This window comes from Vipera ursinii (assembly GCF_947247035.1).
Source record: "Vipera ursinii genome assembly, chromosome: 1".
Taxonomy (NCBI): domain Eukaryota; kingdom Metazoa; phylum Chordata; class Lepidosauria; order Squamata; family Viperidae; genus Vipera; species Vipera ursinii.
In genome coordinates, this window is record NC_139512.1 from 224,117,569 (window position 1) to 224,136,322 (window position 18,754).

Here is an 18,754-nt window from a genome sequence, read left to right on the forward strand (position 1 = left end):
AAATGGCTCTAGTGTTTTAACAGTACCTCCAAGGCTAAAAGAAGTCAAGCAGAAGCACATAAAAGTAACATAGAAATAGCCCCACCAAGGTCATTCAACCCTGATGGAGGCATAGTTTAATGCCTCATAATTCCTGAAAGTAAAGATCTTTGTAATTTATTCAGTAATTTTGTCTGCTCTAGGAAGGTGCAGTAATCCAACTCAATATAAATTGAGTTAAAAATGGGATTTTGAAGAAGAAAGCAAAATTTTTGTGAAATAAATATTGGCCCAGCTTATGGGCAATCTGATTTGTTAGCTATGAATGGAGGTCCTACTTTAATTCACAGAGAAATTGATACCCTGTTGAAAAATAAAGAGAAAGAGAGGGAAAAATTATTGGATGCCAATCTCTCTGCTGATATAACTAAATTCCACTGATAACTCATTCTGCCTTACTTTTCACTGGTTCAAAACTAGCAAAGACTGCCAATATAATATAAGTCAGAATTGTTACACTAAAGCCAAAACAGAGAGGAGAGGAAGGAAAGACTAAAGGGATAAAGGAAATTAGACAATCAGCTTATTATCTATTCTGTGTAAATTGATGGTAATATTAAACAAAAAATAATCAAGCCAACAGTAGAGCAATTCTTGTGGAAGAAGAAATCAGTCCAGCTTCTGCAAAGGTAAGAATTGTGTTATCAATACTCTTGACATATTTAGAGTGACAATAGATAGTAAATAAGGGTGACCCAAAAGGAAGAACTCTGCAACTTTCAGAAAGCTCTTGACTAATGGACAACACTTTTATGCCAACCTACATAGAGATAAGACTCTGGTGCCATCATCAAGCCTTGGTAAGAAGAAGAAGAAGAAGAAGAAGACAGAGGATGAGAACATGTGATATTTTATTCATCTTTGATGAATTTGGGAAAGTTTGAGAAAGTATTCCATAAATTCACTCTAGTAACTTCTACAAGGAAGAATCTGCACTTTTATGATCTATGCTGGCTCAAGGGAAAATAGGTTTCTTCTTATGCAATAAAATTGTGAAAAAAATAGGGGGGCATACAAATTGAATGAAAATACTTGTATAGCTCACTGTTTAAAACAATGGCGTATCTCTGTACTCTTTGTTCAGAAACAGCTCTAGGTACTCTTTATATTAAATATCAGATCTTGGAAGCATTCATGGACCTCTCCTCCCTGATAGAGATATTCAGTTCATTTCAACCCAAACTTTGCTTAATGCACATTTTATTATTATGCAGATTGAAATGAATGTGGGCGCTCTGTTCTAGGAAGATACTGTCCAGAAAATAATAAGTGATTCAATATTTCATTCCTAATCACTTTTGTTTCTTTCAAATGGGATTCAGATTTTTTTTTCTTCTTTAAAATTTAAATTTCTTTACTAACAAGTCAGGCAAAGTGACATGCAAAGCTCTCTTGTACGGGTGGAAGGAAAGAAGACTGTTAGAGATTATATGGAATGGCTTGCCTCCAACTGTGGGTGCTCCTATCTTTGGAGGTTTGCAAGAAAAGATTGGACAATCATTTGTGCAGAATGGCATAGGGTCTCCTGCTTGAGCAGGAAGTTGGACTAGAAGACCTCCAAGGTCCCTTCTAACTCTGTTATTTTGATGTTCAAAGATTAAGGTAAAGGTAAAGGTTCCCCCGCACATGCGTGCTAGTCGTTTCCAACTCTAGGGGCCGGTGCTCATCTCCGTTTCAAAGCCAAAGAGCCAGCGCTTGTCCGAGGACATCTCCGTGGTCATGTGGCTGGCATGACTAGACACCAAAGGCGCACGGAACGCTGTTACCTTCCCACCGTAGAGGTCCCTATTTTTCTACTTGCATTTTTACGTGCTTTCGAACTGCTAGGTTGGCAGAAGCTGGGACGAGTAAGATTACTCATTTATATTTACCCAGCCATTCCCTTCTCTGATCATGCTTCAAGGAAACAACTCAGACCTGTAATAACTACATTATAACACTCTATTAGGTGCTGACTTTAGACCTGAGAATTACCTAAATTCAGCATTTCAAGAGAAATCAAACAGTCCTAGAGCTTTGTTATTTTTTGCTCTTCCTTCCCGCTTGGACATTTTTAAATCTGTAACTTGTTGTATAATCACAAAAAATGTTTATGGGTGTTGTGCATTCATTGCTAACAAAAAAAAATACAGTATTTCACTTGTCTGCACAAAAAGATTCTAAAATGCTGGAGCATAAGAATTCCTTCTATAAACCAGGTTAGCTATAATAGTACAGGTACTAAGTATAATTGTCCACAAAAGGTCAAAATATGCCACAATACTTGACATTTCAAAAGTAAAAGCTCATCAGTTTGTTTTTATTTTTATAGTGCTATGTTCTCAGTCACACAAACGCCTTTTGAGCACTTAACTCTATTGCTATAAATGGTGTATAATCAAGAAATCTCTAAAACAATTGTAGCGTTCTAATTCTGTTACAGTCAAGAGGAATGTTCATGGTTTCTCAGATTGATCTGCTGCTAAATCAGTTGTTTACAATCACTATGTAGTAATTCTTCAACCTTTTAAAATGAGTGTGATTCTTAAAATAATTATTTGAAGGAGAGTTGGTCCTGTCATTATGCAATGTTATCTAAAGGGTGACATCGGTAGCAACAGCAATGCTAATTATGAAAAACAGGATTGGGAATGAAAACTCATTGAATTATTTCACTAAAGTTTTGGAGCAGGAACCAAACAGGAATCTTTGTTAAGTACCGACCCTGATTTTCATTTGAAAAGCAGTACAGTAGTTTTTAATGTACAATGCTACAAAACAGCTTCACGAATTAAAGCTTTTTCATTCAGATGCCTCTATCCTTTCCTAGTATCTTGATTTAAGATTTTAAAAACTGCCATCTTCATGCCTCTGTGAACAGCTGTTACGTAGCATCTCCTTGTATATCAGCACATTGCAACACAGCTGATGGAGCATTTAATAATTAATAATAATTAATAATTTTATTTCGGGGTATTTCCTTGCAACATTTGATATTTCCAGGACAATCTTGAGAAAATGTTAAAGGGTGGTTACAGTGAAAAAATGTATCAAGCTGAAAATCAAGTCAAACAATGTAAATGCTCTCACTAAATAAAATTAATTTATCTTTCCTTGTCATCTTGAATGAAAGCCTTTCAGAAAGATTATGGACTTTTAAAGGAAGGCCTGTACAGAATTGCTGAGATGTTCCCAAAATGGATGAATGGCTGGTAAAAATGATGCAACCAGCAGGGATGGCTGAATTGAAAAAGAACACATTGAACTTTATTTCCACTTAGAAACCACTTCTAGTTTTGTGCTTGAGATGGAAAACAAAACTATAGGTTTTGTTGATTAGATACATTTGTTGTTATCGAAATAACATGTCAGTATGTAAAAGCAAAAAGTTGAGATCGTAACATTACTATCTTACTCTACTAAAAAGGTCCATGTTTTTCTTCTTCTCTTTTACCCTACACTTCTTTCTTTTCCCTTTTTCCTCCCCTATTTTTCCACTACAGTATTTTCTCTTTCTTTTTATATTTTATATCCTGATAGACTTAATAAAATCATTATATATATATAAATAAAAGGCTAAGATGTTCATGGTGCATTTTGTTTACATCCATCAAATGCTCTGACTATCAAAGAGTCACATTTCCCCATTTTTATACATCATAATTGTTCCTGGGAGCAAGATACAAATACATACGTATTTTACTGGACTAACTGGTATTTCTTTTCAAATTTGTTCTGATATAAGATATTGTACTTCCATATCATGATTAAAATCTTACAGGAACAGAATAAAAATATTGGGTAGTTATTTCATCCAGGCATTTTCTACAGAGTTTCATCTTGGGGATGGCCATAAATCTCTCTTTTGGAATGAAAACACTACCTCACAAATTTAATAGGATTGAAGATTTCAAGGATTGAAGCTATAATAAGTTGCTTTTTCTGCAGATACAAAAGAAGTTCTTATAATGACAAAGGTCAGCTATTGCAGGTTACAAACACAATGAAACCTTGATTTACCAAATATTTCTATTCCCAGTTCAGTAAACTTCAGCTGCAACAGATCAGATTTCTACCTGGAGATCTACCTCAATTAATGGACACATAAAATAAACCCAAATTTTATATACTGTATGTATATGTATGTATGCATGTATGTGTGTGTGTGTATGTACACACACATATATATATACACACATATACATATACATATACATATACATATTTATTTGTTTGTTTTGTTTTTATATACATATAAGGTAAAGGTAAATGTTCCCCCGCACATGCGTGCTAGTCGTTTCTGACTCTAGGGGCCGGTGCTCATCTCTGTTTGAAAGCTGAAGAGCCAGCGCTTTTCCGAGGACGTCTCCGTGGTCATGTGGTTGGCATAACTAGGTGCCAAAGGAACCTGTTACACTAGGTAACACACGGAATGCTGTTACCTTCCCACCGTAGTGGTCCCTATTTTTCTACTTGCATTTTTACATCCTTTCGAACTGCTAGGTTGGCAGAAGCTGGGACGAGTAACAGGCGCTCACTCTGTTATGCGGCACTCGGGATTCGACCCGCCAAACTGCCGACCTTCTGATCGCCAAGCTCAGCGTCCTAACCCACTGAGCCACCCTGTTCCACTACATATACATATACACATATACACATACATATACATACATACACACACACACACACACATATGTATATATATATGTATATATATATATATATGTATATATATACACACACACACACACACACAACTCAAGAAGCTTTGGAAATTTTGAAAAGTGAGATAATAAAAGCCCAGTCTAGCACAATACCAACGAAGACGAAAAATAACAGCTCTCAAAAGAAACCAGTGTGGCTGCATAAAAAACTCTCTGACAAATTGAAAGATAAAAAGGACAAATATAGAAAGTGGAAAGAGGGGCACATAACTAAGTCGGAATATCAGCAAATAGCCTGAGCCTGCAAAGATGAGGTGAGGAAAGCTAAGGCTCAAAATGAACTAAGGCTTGCGACCAAAGTCAACAAAAACAAAAAAAGCTTCTTTCAACATGTAAAAAACAAGAAAAAAGTAAAGCAAATGATTGGTCCATTAGTGGGTGAAAGTGGCAAGAAGGTGACAGGGAAAAAGCAGAATTATTTAACTCATTTTTTGCATCTGTCTTTTCACAAATGGAAAAAACAGACCAACCTATCAAAAATAGTGCCATAAAAAACAGAATAGAAACACATTAAGATAGGCAAGAAAATGGTAAGTGAGCACCTGTCTAGTCTAGACAAGTTCAAATCACCAGGACCAGATGGATTACACTCCAAGGTTCTCAAGGAACTGGCAGATGTGATCTCAGAACCACTGAACAATATTTTTCAAAGATCCTGGAGCACTGGGGAACTACCAGAGGACTGGAAAAGAGCTGATGTAGTTCCCATCTTCAAAAAAGGAAAACAATGGATCCAGGAAATTACAGACTTATCAGCCTGACCTCAATACTTGGGAAGATTCTGGAAAAGATAATCAACAACTAATCAGTGAGCACCTAGAGCAGGTGTCAGCAACCTGAAACACTGAAAGAGCCACTTGGAACCGGTTCCCTCACAAAAGGAAACACTGGGAGCCGCAAAAAATGTGTGCGCATGCGCGTACATGCGCACATGCACAGAACAAGGTTTGACTGAAGAGTGGAGCCAAGGCGAGATATGCACCTACCCTGCATATTTGAATTGATTGGTTAAACCTTTTTAGTCCCACCTTTTTTTTTTTTTTTTGGACTACACATAGCAGAAGACTGGGAGCCGCAGGACATGGCTGAAAGAGCCGCATGCGGCTCCGGAGCCGCGGGTTGCAGACCTGTGACCTAGAGGCAAACAAAGTCATTACTAAAAGTCAACATGGGTTTGTCAAAAACAGATCATGCCAGACAAATCTTATTGCATTCTTTGACCAAGTGACAAAATTAGTGGATCAGAGGAATGCTGTGGATATAATTTATTTGGAGTTCAGTAAGGCATTTGATAAAGTAGATCACAACCTTCTACTTGATAAGATAGAAAAATGCGGGTTAGACAGTCACCATCGGATGGATTCGTAGCTGGCTGACAGGCCGTACTCAACGTGTGGTTCTCAATGGAAGTGCATCTACATGGAAGGAAGTGTGTAGTGGGATGCCCCAGGGCTCTGTTCTGGGCCCAGTGCAGTGCAACATCTTCATCAACAATTTGGATGAGGGGATAGATGGGGAACTCATCAAATTTGCAGACATCACCAAGCTGGCAGGAATAGCCAATACTCCAGAACATAGGCTTAAGATATAGGAGGATCTAGACAGACTCGAACACTGGGCGCTATCTAACAAAATGAAATTCAATTGTGAAAAAGTAAGGTTCTACATTTAGGCAAGAAAAACCAAATGTACAGGTATAGTATAGGGGGTACCTTGCTCAATAGTAGTAACTGTGAGAGGGATCTCGGAGTCCTAGTGGACAATCACTTAAATATGAGCCAGCAGTGTGCTGCAGCTGCCAAAAAAGCCAACACAGTGCTAGGCTGCATTAACAGAAGAATAGAATCAAGATGACGTGAAGTATTAATACCACTTTACAATGCCTTGGTAAGGCCACACTTGGTCATCATGATGTAAAAAAGATGTTGAGACTCTAGAAAGAGTACAGAGAAGAGCAACAAAGATGATTAGGGGACTGGAGACTAAAACATATAAGGAATGGCTGCTGGAATTGGGTATGTCTAATTTAATGAAGAGAAGGACGAGGGGGGACATGAAAGCAGTGTTCCAATATCTCAGGGGCTGCCACAGAGAGGAGGGACTCAAGCTATTCTCCAAAGCACCCAAAGGCAGAACAAGAAGCAATGGATGCAAACTAATCAAGGAGAGAAACAACCTAGAACTAAGGAGAAACTTCTTGACAGTTAGAACAATTAATCAGTGGAACAACCTGCCTTCAGAAGCTGTGAATGCTCCAACACTGGAAGTTTTTAAGAAGAGACTGGATAGCCATTTGTCCGAAATGGTATACGTTTCCTGCCTGAGCAGGGGGCTGGACTAGATGACCTCCAAGGTCTCTTCCAACTTTATTATTACTATTACTATTATTATTATTATTATTATTATTATTATTATTATTATTATTATTATTGTTGTTGTTGTTGTTGTTGTTGTTGTTATTGTTATTTTGTTGTTATTATTATTATTAAATTAAACATATACATATATACACACACACACACATATATACATATATATGTTTATATGTATATGTATAGAGCCTTGGTGGAGCAGTGGGCTAACGCCTCCTTAAGTAACACCAGCTGCCTGCAATTAGTGCAGGTTTGCATCCCACCAGGCTCAAGGTTGACTCAGCCTTCCATCCTTCCGAGGTAGGTAAAATGAGGACCCAGATTGTTGGGGGCAATTAAGCTGACTTTGTAATAATGCCGCTTGGGGTGTGTGTGTGAAAGCCCTAATAAGCAGGCATATACATAGAATGAAGGCTACTGCTAAGCTTGTAAGCCGCCCTGAGTCTTCGGAGAAGGGCGGGATATAAATGGAATTAAAATAAATAAATAAATAAATAAATAAATATACATACACATATTGGATATAAATGATATTGCCTACTGACATTATTAGAAAATAAATAAATCAACACATGATATACTGTAATTCTGTATTTAATATTGAAGTAGAACAGATAAACTCCATCCCCCTATGTTAAAATGTTAAAATGAGTGTTTGCTCTACAGCAATAGTTACAGTAGCTCCCAAGATATGTATTCTTAGTAATAGGTTTTCTACCTCCTGTTTCTCAGCCTTGGATGTTGAGGAAACCTGCACAGTCTATTGAGAATAGTTTTTTGTCTGCTTTCAGAATCTTTATTTGCCCGGTTAACCCCTACAAAATAAAGGCCCAAGCTATACTTACATGATATTTTAATATTACATGTAATATATAATACATTGGGATAAAAATATCTTTCAGATAGTCTGGTATACTTCACAGATATTTTTCTAGCATTTAATATTGGTTGATTTGTTGTCAAGTAACCTCAACAGCCATCAGCCTTCCCAGATAAAGCAGACAGGAAGCACAACTAGATGAGCTAATTCTACTTTATTGTAAGACTACATTAACAGAATCATGCAAGTCTAAAAGTACAATCTTGCTGGCATTTTTAACGGCCTGATCTATTAGAGTGGGTCCTTTCTAAATTTCTTCCTCTGACCATTAAGTGACTGGGGGCTCCTGCCTCTCTTCTCTGATTGTTTCCCAGGCAGTATCTTCTCTCCTTCTCTCTCAAGGTCCTTCTCACATACCCTTACATCAGTACTGGTATCTAGTGCCACAGTTAGAATCTAAAGTTTGGTGCACAAGGTGATATTACTCTAGTTAAATATCAGGGCTCTGTTGATGTACTTTGCAGCCAATAATAGGTGGCCTTTAGGTTTCTTTTTTTTAAAAAAAACTTTTTAAAAAGAATAAAAGAATAAAAATGGATTCAGCAAGAAAGATATCAGTATTGATTTTGCAATGTTAAGTACACATTTTGTGTCCACACATATCAATTTCCTTAAATAGTCCCTGCCATCAGATTTACTTTCATTTCAACATGAACATGAGAGAACGGCATTTTACCAGTCCTTCTCACTATGCGTTATATTCCTGAGATTTCACTATTATAAGTACGCCAGTGTATACCAGCAGTTTAATACACATGAGATAGATTAAAAACACGGTTTTATACCGCACAAGAGGTCTTAAAATGGGATTTTGACAATGAGGGCAAGTTCTTTCCTTCCCCTGTCAGATTTTACAACTGTTCATAACGAATTTTAAATACCAGCTTTCTCTGAAGTTATTTCTCTTTTAAAATTTCATTTCATTTCAATTTTGTATATACTAATATTGGTTATTGCCTACTTTTATTAAGTCCTTACTAAATGGGTGCATCTTCTTTCTCACTCCCAACAAAGTTTAATAAAATAAAAAGTGAAATGCCATCTAATAAACACCTGACAAGATGTTTTAGGGGTGAGGAGCTATCTGCTAGCAGGAATCAAGATAGGAGCAGGAAGTACATTCACTGTTGGACCCCCTCAGCTGAGAATTAGTTTGCCTAACGAGGAAGTGGCAGTGAATTATAAAACTGTCTTTGTTCCATACGGTGATACCTAACCACAGTATCCTTTGATTTTTAAAAAAAAAACTCTAGGGTTAAATTTATTAGAGGTAAGATTCATGAAAAAGCTTGTTTTCTTTTCCGAGTATGTCTTAGTGAAATGATTAGATAGTGTCATCAATGCAATGAACATGAATTTGGGCAAACTCCAAGAAACAGTGGAGGACAGGAGGGTCTGGGGGGATGATAATGGTGACTTTAGAAGTTGAGATACATTGATTTGAGATTGGATTATACAGACTGAGATATTAGTTGCGGGGGGAGATAGAGTAAAGCATAGGAAAATATTGGTGGGACTTTAATGGATAAACATGATAGTTGTAAGAATAAAGGAAAAGAATGAAATGGAATACACAGAAAGAAGAAAAATAAGAGTATGGAGGCTTCAAATCAATCAATCAATCAATCAATCAGTCTTTTTACAATATTAATAATGTGCCCCGATCATGCAAATCTGAGCAGCATACAACTAAATTAAAATAAAAGCCTAGAAACATTAACTACATCACATCTCCCCACTCTAAGGAGGCATTTCCACAACTAACTAGGACTAAGTGAATGGTGGTCTTCACCCTTACAGAATAGCAAGAAGGTAAAAGAGCTTTGAGAAGAAGGATGTTCAAATGCATGGGGGGAGAGTCACAATAGAAAAGGCCAGTTATTTGGTCTGTAACCTTTGTGCTTTTTATAGAATGGAAGTGGTTTCAATTAGGAAACACCAATTAAGATCAGCATAGATTTTAGAGATAATGGAGGACATGGGATAGGAGTGGAGGAAGATATTATGAGCTCCTAGTTGGTGGAGCAGCATAATCAGGGACCTCAGGCCAGCCACTTGGGGCCTATGAATGGAACCCAGCAGTCTGGGGCCCCTTAAGAGATTGGTAGTAGGGAGAGGATGGCTTCAAGCAAAGCTGAGAATGAAAATGTGGCTGAAAGGTGGTGAAAAATGAGCAGGTGGATCAAGTAACAGAATATACCTCAGAAGTCAGTGGCAGTCAGAGCGTGGACTCGGAATCTGAAATTCTGCCTAGAAGGCTACTGGATGACTATTGTGGGAAAAACAGATTGTGATGACGGAGGAAACCTCTCCTATTTAGGGAGATCAGCAGTGGCAGGAATTACCTGAACTGGTGGTCACTCAGTAAGGAGGGCTGGTGTTTGAGCTTCAGCATCTGTCCTTCCAAAAAAAAAAAAAACCCAGCCAGGGTTGATTTCCTTTAGAATTGACTGATTTGATTTTCTTGCAGAATACAAAATCATTTTTTTTAAAAAAAACCTCAAATTATGCCCACCTGATTTGACAGGGCATAAATCTTTGCAAGATCTTTATTATTTCAGGTTCCTGGGATCAAATCGACCAGAATAGAGTATGCCACTCTTTACAGGAAATATCTCCAGTGTTGAAGGGCATTGTGTACTGCGAATGTTTCTTGTTAAATATGTCATAGTTCCCTTCAATAGGTGATAGCAGTCTTGAATAAAAGTCACAAGGCAAAAGATCTTTTTCCCAAAGTCATCAGTAGCCTGAAGGAGAATAACTCCCAGAGCAAAATCAAAAGCGTGTTTTGAACACTAAATGGGGCTGAAAAAGGCTGCTACCTTTTATGCCATGAACGTTTCTTGGGCCTCATGAACTCCCCTTGAATGGTGTCTCTTTCATACGATTCAGGTCAGATTTCTGGTGCACTCAACAAAGCAGATATGAAAGGCCTGAACATGTTAAAATGTCAGAAATTGCTTAATGACTTTGACATTCCTTGAAAGTTCCCAAGACAGATAAAGTCTATTTTCACAAGGTCCATTTGGATGTCACCTGAATTATAGCCAGACTAGTCTAAGGGAGCAAATCAAAGTCACATTTCTCTAGCTTAGCATGCAGCTTGTATTCGTGAAGCCTTTCCAGGACATTCCAAACATTTAGCACGGCATCTGGTGCCCCATAAAAAAATAGGATGCCATCTAAATAAACAACTACATAAGGCAGTTAAAACTAATTCATTCCAGCTGACATTTTATGAGTAAAAACAAAAAATATTTCAATATACCCATACTGTGTGAACTGCACATTTACTTGTTGCTCTTCTTAGATGGCCTGAAGGAAATATACAGGTCACAGTGTTACATGTTGAATTTCTCTTTTGAATCCTTCTTTAGATCTCTCTGGAATCCCATTCTAATAGTCAAGTACAGGAAGTCCTCATTTAGCGACCAAAATTGAAATCAGCAACTTCATTGCTAAGCAATCTGGTCCCTAAACAAAACATCACACAATAACCACAGACTTTTGACATCCCATTCAATCTTTAAGTGAGTCACCCATAGGTCCTTAAGTGAAACATCTCCTGAATGCAACTTGCAATTTTATTGTCAGCTTCTCCATTGATTCTACTTGTCGGAACCCAATTCAACAGAATAAAAGAGTTGGAAGGGACCGTAGAGGTCATCTAATCCAACACCCCCCCTCAAGTATAGAGACCCTATACCATGGAGTTGAGAAGCCCACAAATGGCAATCTAATTAATGTGGGGTATTGCAACAGTTGTAAATACCTGCTGGTTGCAAAACACCCAAATTTTGATCATGTGACCACCAGGACTGTGTGAAAGTTGTAAATGTGAGGGCTGGTCATAAAATTACTTTTTCATCATTCATCATAACCTAGAACAGTTGCCAAATATGACAGTTGTTCAGTAAGTGTTACCTGGTAATGAACCAGGAGAATGAGGCCCCATTGTTGTGGGAACCAGAAACACCAGAAGTGGTACAGTAACAGCACTGCCATAACAGAAGTCAAATTTGTTCTAGTTGTTGGATCATAGAATAGGATAGAGCTGGAAGGGACCTTGGAGGTCTTGTAGTCCAGCCCCCTGCTCAAATATGAGCGCCTATACCACTGGTCTGCAACCCGCGGCTCCAGAGCCGCATGCGGCTCTTTCAGCCGTCTCCTGTGGCTCCCAGTCCTCTGCCATGTGCAGTCCACAAAAAAAAGGAACTAAAAAAGTTCAACCAATCAATTCAAATATGCAGGGTAGGTGCATATCTCGCCTTGGCTCCACTCTTCAGTCAAACCCTGTTCTGCACATGCGCGCATGTACGCGCATGTGAACACATTTTTGCGGCTCACAGTTTTTCCTTTTGTGAGAGAACCGGTTCCGAGTGGCTTTCACTGTTTCAGCTTGCTGACCCCTGGCCTATACCATCTCAGACAAGTGACTATCTAGCCCAAGGGTAGGCAACCTTAGCTCTTTTATGACTCATGCACTTCAACTCCCAGAATTCCTGAGCCAGCCACACTGAGGGGAAAGGGAGAGGTTTCCAAGCTGAGCCATGGTGGTTCAGGAATTCTGGGAGTTGAAGTCCACGAGTCATAAAAGAGCCAAGGTTGCCTACCCCTGGTCTAGCCTCTTCTTAAAAATCTCCAGTGATGGAGCGCACACGATTTCATGTGGCTAGCTGGATGAACATCGATTTCATTTTTATTCAGATCCACTTGATCTATATATATACCAAAGCAAGATATTGGTAACTTACATAGGGAAAGGTATTCCAAGGGCGTAGCTGTCATGGTCTGTATCTAAAAATTCAACGTGAGACTCCCTTCCTAATAGTGGAGTAAAGACAATAATAATAATAATAATAATAATAATAATAATAATAATAATAATAATAATAATAATAATAATAATAATAATAATAATAATAATAATAAGAAGAAGAAGAAGAAGAAGAAGAAGAAGAAGAAGAAGAAGAAGAAGAAGAAGAAAAAGAAGAAGAAGAAGAAGTTGGAAGGGACCTTGGAGGTCATCTAGTCCAACCCCCTGCTCAGGCAGCAAACCTTATACCATTTCAGACAAATGGCTGGCCAGACTCTTCTTAAAAACTTCCAGTGTTGGATTATTCACCACTTCTGGAGGCAGGTTGTTCCACTGATTAGTTGTTCTAACTGTCAGGAAGTTTCTCCTTAGTTCTGGGTTGCTTCTCTCCTTGAGTAGTTTCCATCCGTTGCTTCTTGTCCTGCTTTCAGGTGCTTTGGAGAATAGCTTGGCTCCCTCTGCTTTGTGGCAGCCCCTGAGATATTGGAACACTGCTATCATGTCACCCCTCACCCTTCTCTGCATTAAACTACACATACCCAATTCCAGCAACCGTTCCTTATATGTTTTAGCCTCTAGTCCCCCAATCATCTTTGTTGCTCTTCTCTGTACTCTTTCTAGAGTCTCGACATCTTTTTTACATCGTGGTGACAAAAACTGGATGCAGTATTCCAGGTGTGGCCTTACCAAGGCATTGTAAAGTGGTATTAGTACTTCACGTGATCTTGATTCTATCCCTCTGTTAATGCAGCCTAGCACTGTGTTGGCTTTTTTGGCAGCTGTAGCACACTGCTGGCTCATATTTAAGTGATTGTCCACTAGGACTCCAAGATCTCTCTCACAGTTACTACTATTGAGCAAGGTACCACCTATACTATACCTGTGCATTTGACTTTTCCTGCCTAAATGCAGAACCTTACTTTTTTCACAATTGAATTTCATTTTGTTAGATAATGCCCAGTGTTCGAGTCTGTCCAGATCCTCCTGTATCTTAAGCCTATCTTCTGGAGTACTGGCTATTCCTGCCAGCTTGGTGTTGTCTGCAAATTTGATGAGTTCCCCATCTATCCCCTCATCCAAATCGTCGTTGTGATTCAGGGTCAGCCTGTGGGTTTGGCAGTTGGGTTGGACGACTCAGAGGAGGAGGGGGGTGTTGAAGAGCTTGCTGAGGGGCTTGGAGAGCTTGCTGAGAGCCCTCAGCCAGGCCCCTCCCACCTGGTCACGACGCAGACCCAGCTGTGTGAGCCTGACAGCGTGGATGAAGATGACCCACAGCTGGCCCTGTTCAAGGATGCCTGACGCAGGAGGCAGTCAATCAGGAGTAAACAGAGGAAGGCAATGGGGCACCTCAGAAGGAGGCAGAGAGAAGCCACGCCCTGAACTGTATAAAAGGGGAATGCGTGGGAGGGCTGGTTTGCTGAAGGCAACCGCTTGAATAGCTCCTGTTTCATGGTTCATGTCTTGTTTGCTTTTGTATCCATAAATTTGGTAGGCTTAGTTCCAGCCTCTTGCCTTCTTTTAAAAGGGGTTGTCCCTGCCTTTTCTGCAGGGCCGGTAGCAGGCTGGTACAGAACAATCGTTGATGAAGATGTTGAAGAGCACTGGGCCCAGAACAGAGCCCTGGGGCACCCCACCACACACTTCCTTCCATGTAGATGCAGTTCCATTGACGACCACACGCTGAGTACGGCCTGTCAGCTGGCTATGAATCCATCTGGTGGTGATGCTGTCTAACCCACATTTTTCTATCTTATCAAGTAGTAGGTTGTGATCTACTTTATCAAATGCCTTACTGAAATCCAAGTAAATTAAATCTACAGCATTCCTCTGGTCCACTAGTTTTGTCACTTGGTCAAAGAATGTAATAAGGTTTGTCTGGCACGATCTGTTTTTGACAAACCCATGTTGGCTTTTAGTGATAACTTTGTTTGCATCAAGGTGTTCACTGATTTGTTGTTTGATTATCTTTTCCAGAATCTTCCCAGGTATTGAGGTCAGGCTGATAGATCTGTAATTTCCTGGATCTATTTTTTTCCCTTTTTTGAATATGGGAACTACATCAGCTCTCTTCCAGAATTAGTGGCAAATCCCACCAGCAACAACTAGGATTTCAGAAGAAAAGACAAGGAACAATTCCACCTGAACTTTGATTAATAAAATTTACTAGGAAAAAGCTGGAAATGAGAACTCAAACTTTCTGCCCAATGAATTAATTTTCAAAAAGAGAATTTATGTATACGTGATTTAAAGCTGTTGGATTTTGGATTTTAATCTCTTCTCAGAAGGCAAGTTAGTCTGCACTGGGTTTTGTTTGCATGATACTTGCCAGTTACATTAATTGGTGTAAGAATCCTCTCTTGTTGCTAGGTCCATTTGTAATAAGACTTGATTTATCCATAAATATAGAAATTCATAGGAGGTAAGAAGTTTGTTCCTTTCTTGGTGGGTGATTCCAGTTCTCTTTAACTGTGAAGTGTTAGCAGAGGTCATATTTTGTTCAAGGTGTGGTATTATGTAGACAGAGTGTACAATGCTCAATTGTACATCAGTGCTCCAGGCCCTGCTTAAAGTATTGTTCACAAGTTATTCTGGTGTCTTGAAGTTATCTATATTAACATAGAATAAGGTAGAATAACAGAGTTGGAAGGGACCTTGGAGGTCATCTTGTCCAATCCCCTGCTCTAGCAAAGGCCCTATACCATTACAGGGAATGGCTGTCCGGTCTCATTTTGAAAGCCTCCAGTGATGGAGCACCCACAACTTCTGAAGGCAAGCTATTCCATTGGTTAAATGCTCTCACCATTATGAAATTTCTCCTTAGTTCTAGGTTACTTCTCTCCTTGGTTAGTTTGCATCCATTGTTTCTTGTCTTGCCTTTTGATGTTTTGGAAAACAGTTTGCCCCCTCATCTTTGTGAGGAGCCCCTCACCTCATTACTGAACACTGCTATCATGTCTCCTATTGTCCTTTTTTTCACTAAACTAGACATACCCCATTCCTGTAACCATTCTTCATATATTTTAGCCTCCAGCCCTCTAATCATCCTTGTTGCTCTTCTCTGTACTCTTTCCAGAGTTTTAACATCTTTTTTTATATTGTGGTGACCAGAACTGGATGCAGTATTCTAAGTGTGGTCTTACTAAGGCTTTGTAAAGTTGTACTAGAACTACAAACAGTACTAGAACTTCACATGATCTTGATTCTATCCCTCTATTAATGCAGCCTAGGATTGCATTGGCTTTTTTGGCTGCTGCTGTACACAGTTGGCTCACATTTAAGTGATTGTCCACCAGGGTTCCAAGATCCCTTTCACAGTTTTGAACTGAATTGAACCTATATGGAACAGAGCTGTTTATCACAACTTTTCTGTTGTTATTAGTGAGGAAAAAAACATGTCGTCTCAGACATCTCTCTTCAACAAAGAGACAAAAACAATCCCAGTAATTATTGACTAGTGGCCTAAAATCAATAGCTGAAAACATAGTACGGAGATAACAAATTATAAGCATCTTGAAGACAATGCTCTGATTTTTGAAAGTTGGCTGGCTTTGTCAAAAATAGGTCAGGTGAGACAAATCTTGTCTGCTTTGACAAGGTAACTACTTTGGTGGACAAGGAAAATGCTGCCTCAATTTATGTAAATCTTTTGACAAGGTTCCACATGACATTTTCATTGACAAACTATTAAAATGTGGCTTTCATGGCATTACTGCATGATAAGTCCACAACTGGAACATTTGGAAAGAGTCAGTCCCATTATTGGCTCTTTAACAAATTGGACAGCAGTAATCAGTAGAGGCTGGTAAACCTGGATCCAGTTCCTCATTAATGATGTCGATAAATGCTGGACTACTTATCAAGTTTGCGGACTATGCAAAATTTGAAAAATTGGATAATAACCAGGAAGATAAATGAGATTTTTAATCTAATCTGGATGGTTTGGAAGACCAGGCTAAAAGGAACAAGATGTCTTTCAAAAGGGAAAAATGCAATGTATTACATTTAGAGAGGAACAATATAGACATATAGATAGATGGGAAATTAATGACTTGGAAGCAGTGCCTCAGAGAAAAACATGCTGTGGTCATTGACTACAGTTTGACCATAAGCCAGCAATGTGAGCAGCTGCTAGAATGGCTAACACAGTTCAGGACTGCATCAAAAGCAGCTTTTTACAATTATGGACATCTCATTCCCTGATGGTTACTGACAGCTTAGAACAGGATTAGGAGATCATATCAGGATTTGAGAATTCTGTCCTGTGAGGACAGACTAAAGTAAATTGGGGGTTGTTCAGTCTGGAGAAAAGAACACAGAGGAGAGGCATTGTATCAAAGGATGCTGTAGGGCAGAGGTCCCCAACCTTTTGGACACCAGGGACGGGTTCCGTGGAGAGTGGTTCTTTCACGAACTGGAGGGGGTGTGGTTTTCTGTGTTGCCTGCATCTTGTGGAAGGGGGTTCTCTTGTTTGCACAGCCCAGTTTCCGGCATGCCAGGGACCCCTGTTATAGGGAATATGTTCCGGAGCTATTTTCCATTGACGTAGAAAATAGAACCAGAATTAATGGATATAAGTTGCAGCTTGTTGTTGCTGTTCATTTGATAAGTCATGTCCAATTGTTTGTGACCCATGAACCATAGCACACCAACCCACCCACCCCCCATCTCCCACTGTCTCCCAGAGTTTGCCCAAATTCAGGTTTGTTGCATTGATGACACTATCAGGTTGCAAGCTACCTGCATTTCATTTAAATACAAGGAAAAACTTCCTGAAGATAAGATCTGTGCAATAGTGAAACAATCTATCTGTGCAGATTGTAGGTTCTCCAATTTAGTAAAAAAAAAATTGGGGGGGAGGGGAGATTAGGTAGCTGCCTACCAAGAATGCTTTGCTTTTTCAACATATAGTATTGCTGAACGTTGGACCAGATGACCCTTGTGATGACTCCACATCCACTGTTTTGATTTTGGGATTTTCTGCTTTTCTTATAAAAAGATTTCAAAACAAACATTTGAAGGAAGGATGACAGTGTTGAGAGGAATGGGAAGACAAAGGGTTGTGCTTGGTTTGAACTGATGATATCTTGAAAAATAAAGACATGAGATGTTTATAGAACAGAAAGCAGGGTATGGATCGATACATAGATGTGATGGGAGCAAGGATCTTTTGATGGTTAAGAAGCTGTGAAAATGTGCACTGAATGGTACTGGTTGGGTTTAACTACGTTTCACTTATTTGTTTTTAATCTCATGCTTTTAACTTATTTGGCTTATTATTTTGTACTCGTTTTCTACCCTGTACATTACTTTGCTTACCCCGAAAGGAAGTAGTGTGATGGCTTTCCGTGTGTGTGTGTGTGTATAGGGAATAAGGGAGAAAGTAGCTGATTTGGCAAAATTGTATAGTTTTGTCATGAGTGGTTAGCTGCAACCGAGCGTTGTCTTTAAATTTATGTTTCGTCTTCAAATAATTGGATTGGTGGAAAAAAGAAAAATACCGTATTTTCCGGTGTATAAGACGACTTTTTAACCCATGAAAATCACCTCAAAAGTTGGGGGGGGGTCGTCTTATATGCCCAGTCATCTTATACGCCAGAAAATCAGCGAGCCCGGTAAGGCACGGCCTCCCCTCTCACTATGGAGGAAGCAGGGCAGGCTGGCGTCTGGTGGGAGCTGGCAGGGCAGTCCTGCGCATGCGCGCGTGCACAGGACTGACCTGCTGGCTCCCGCCCGACGCTCTTCTCTCTTGAGGCAGCATTCCTCCCCGGCTCCTAAGGAGTCCTCAGGGATGCTGCCTCAAGAGCCATGGCAGGCGCCTCACGCTCTTCCCTCTTGAAGCAGCATCAGCGGAGCCATCTGGCGTCGGGTGGGAGCTGGCAGGGCAGTCCTTCCCTCTTGAGGCAGCATCCCCGAGGACTCCTTAGGAGCCGGTGAATGATCTCTG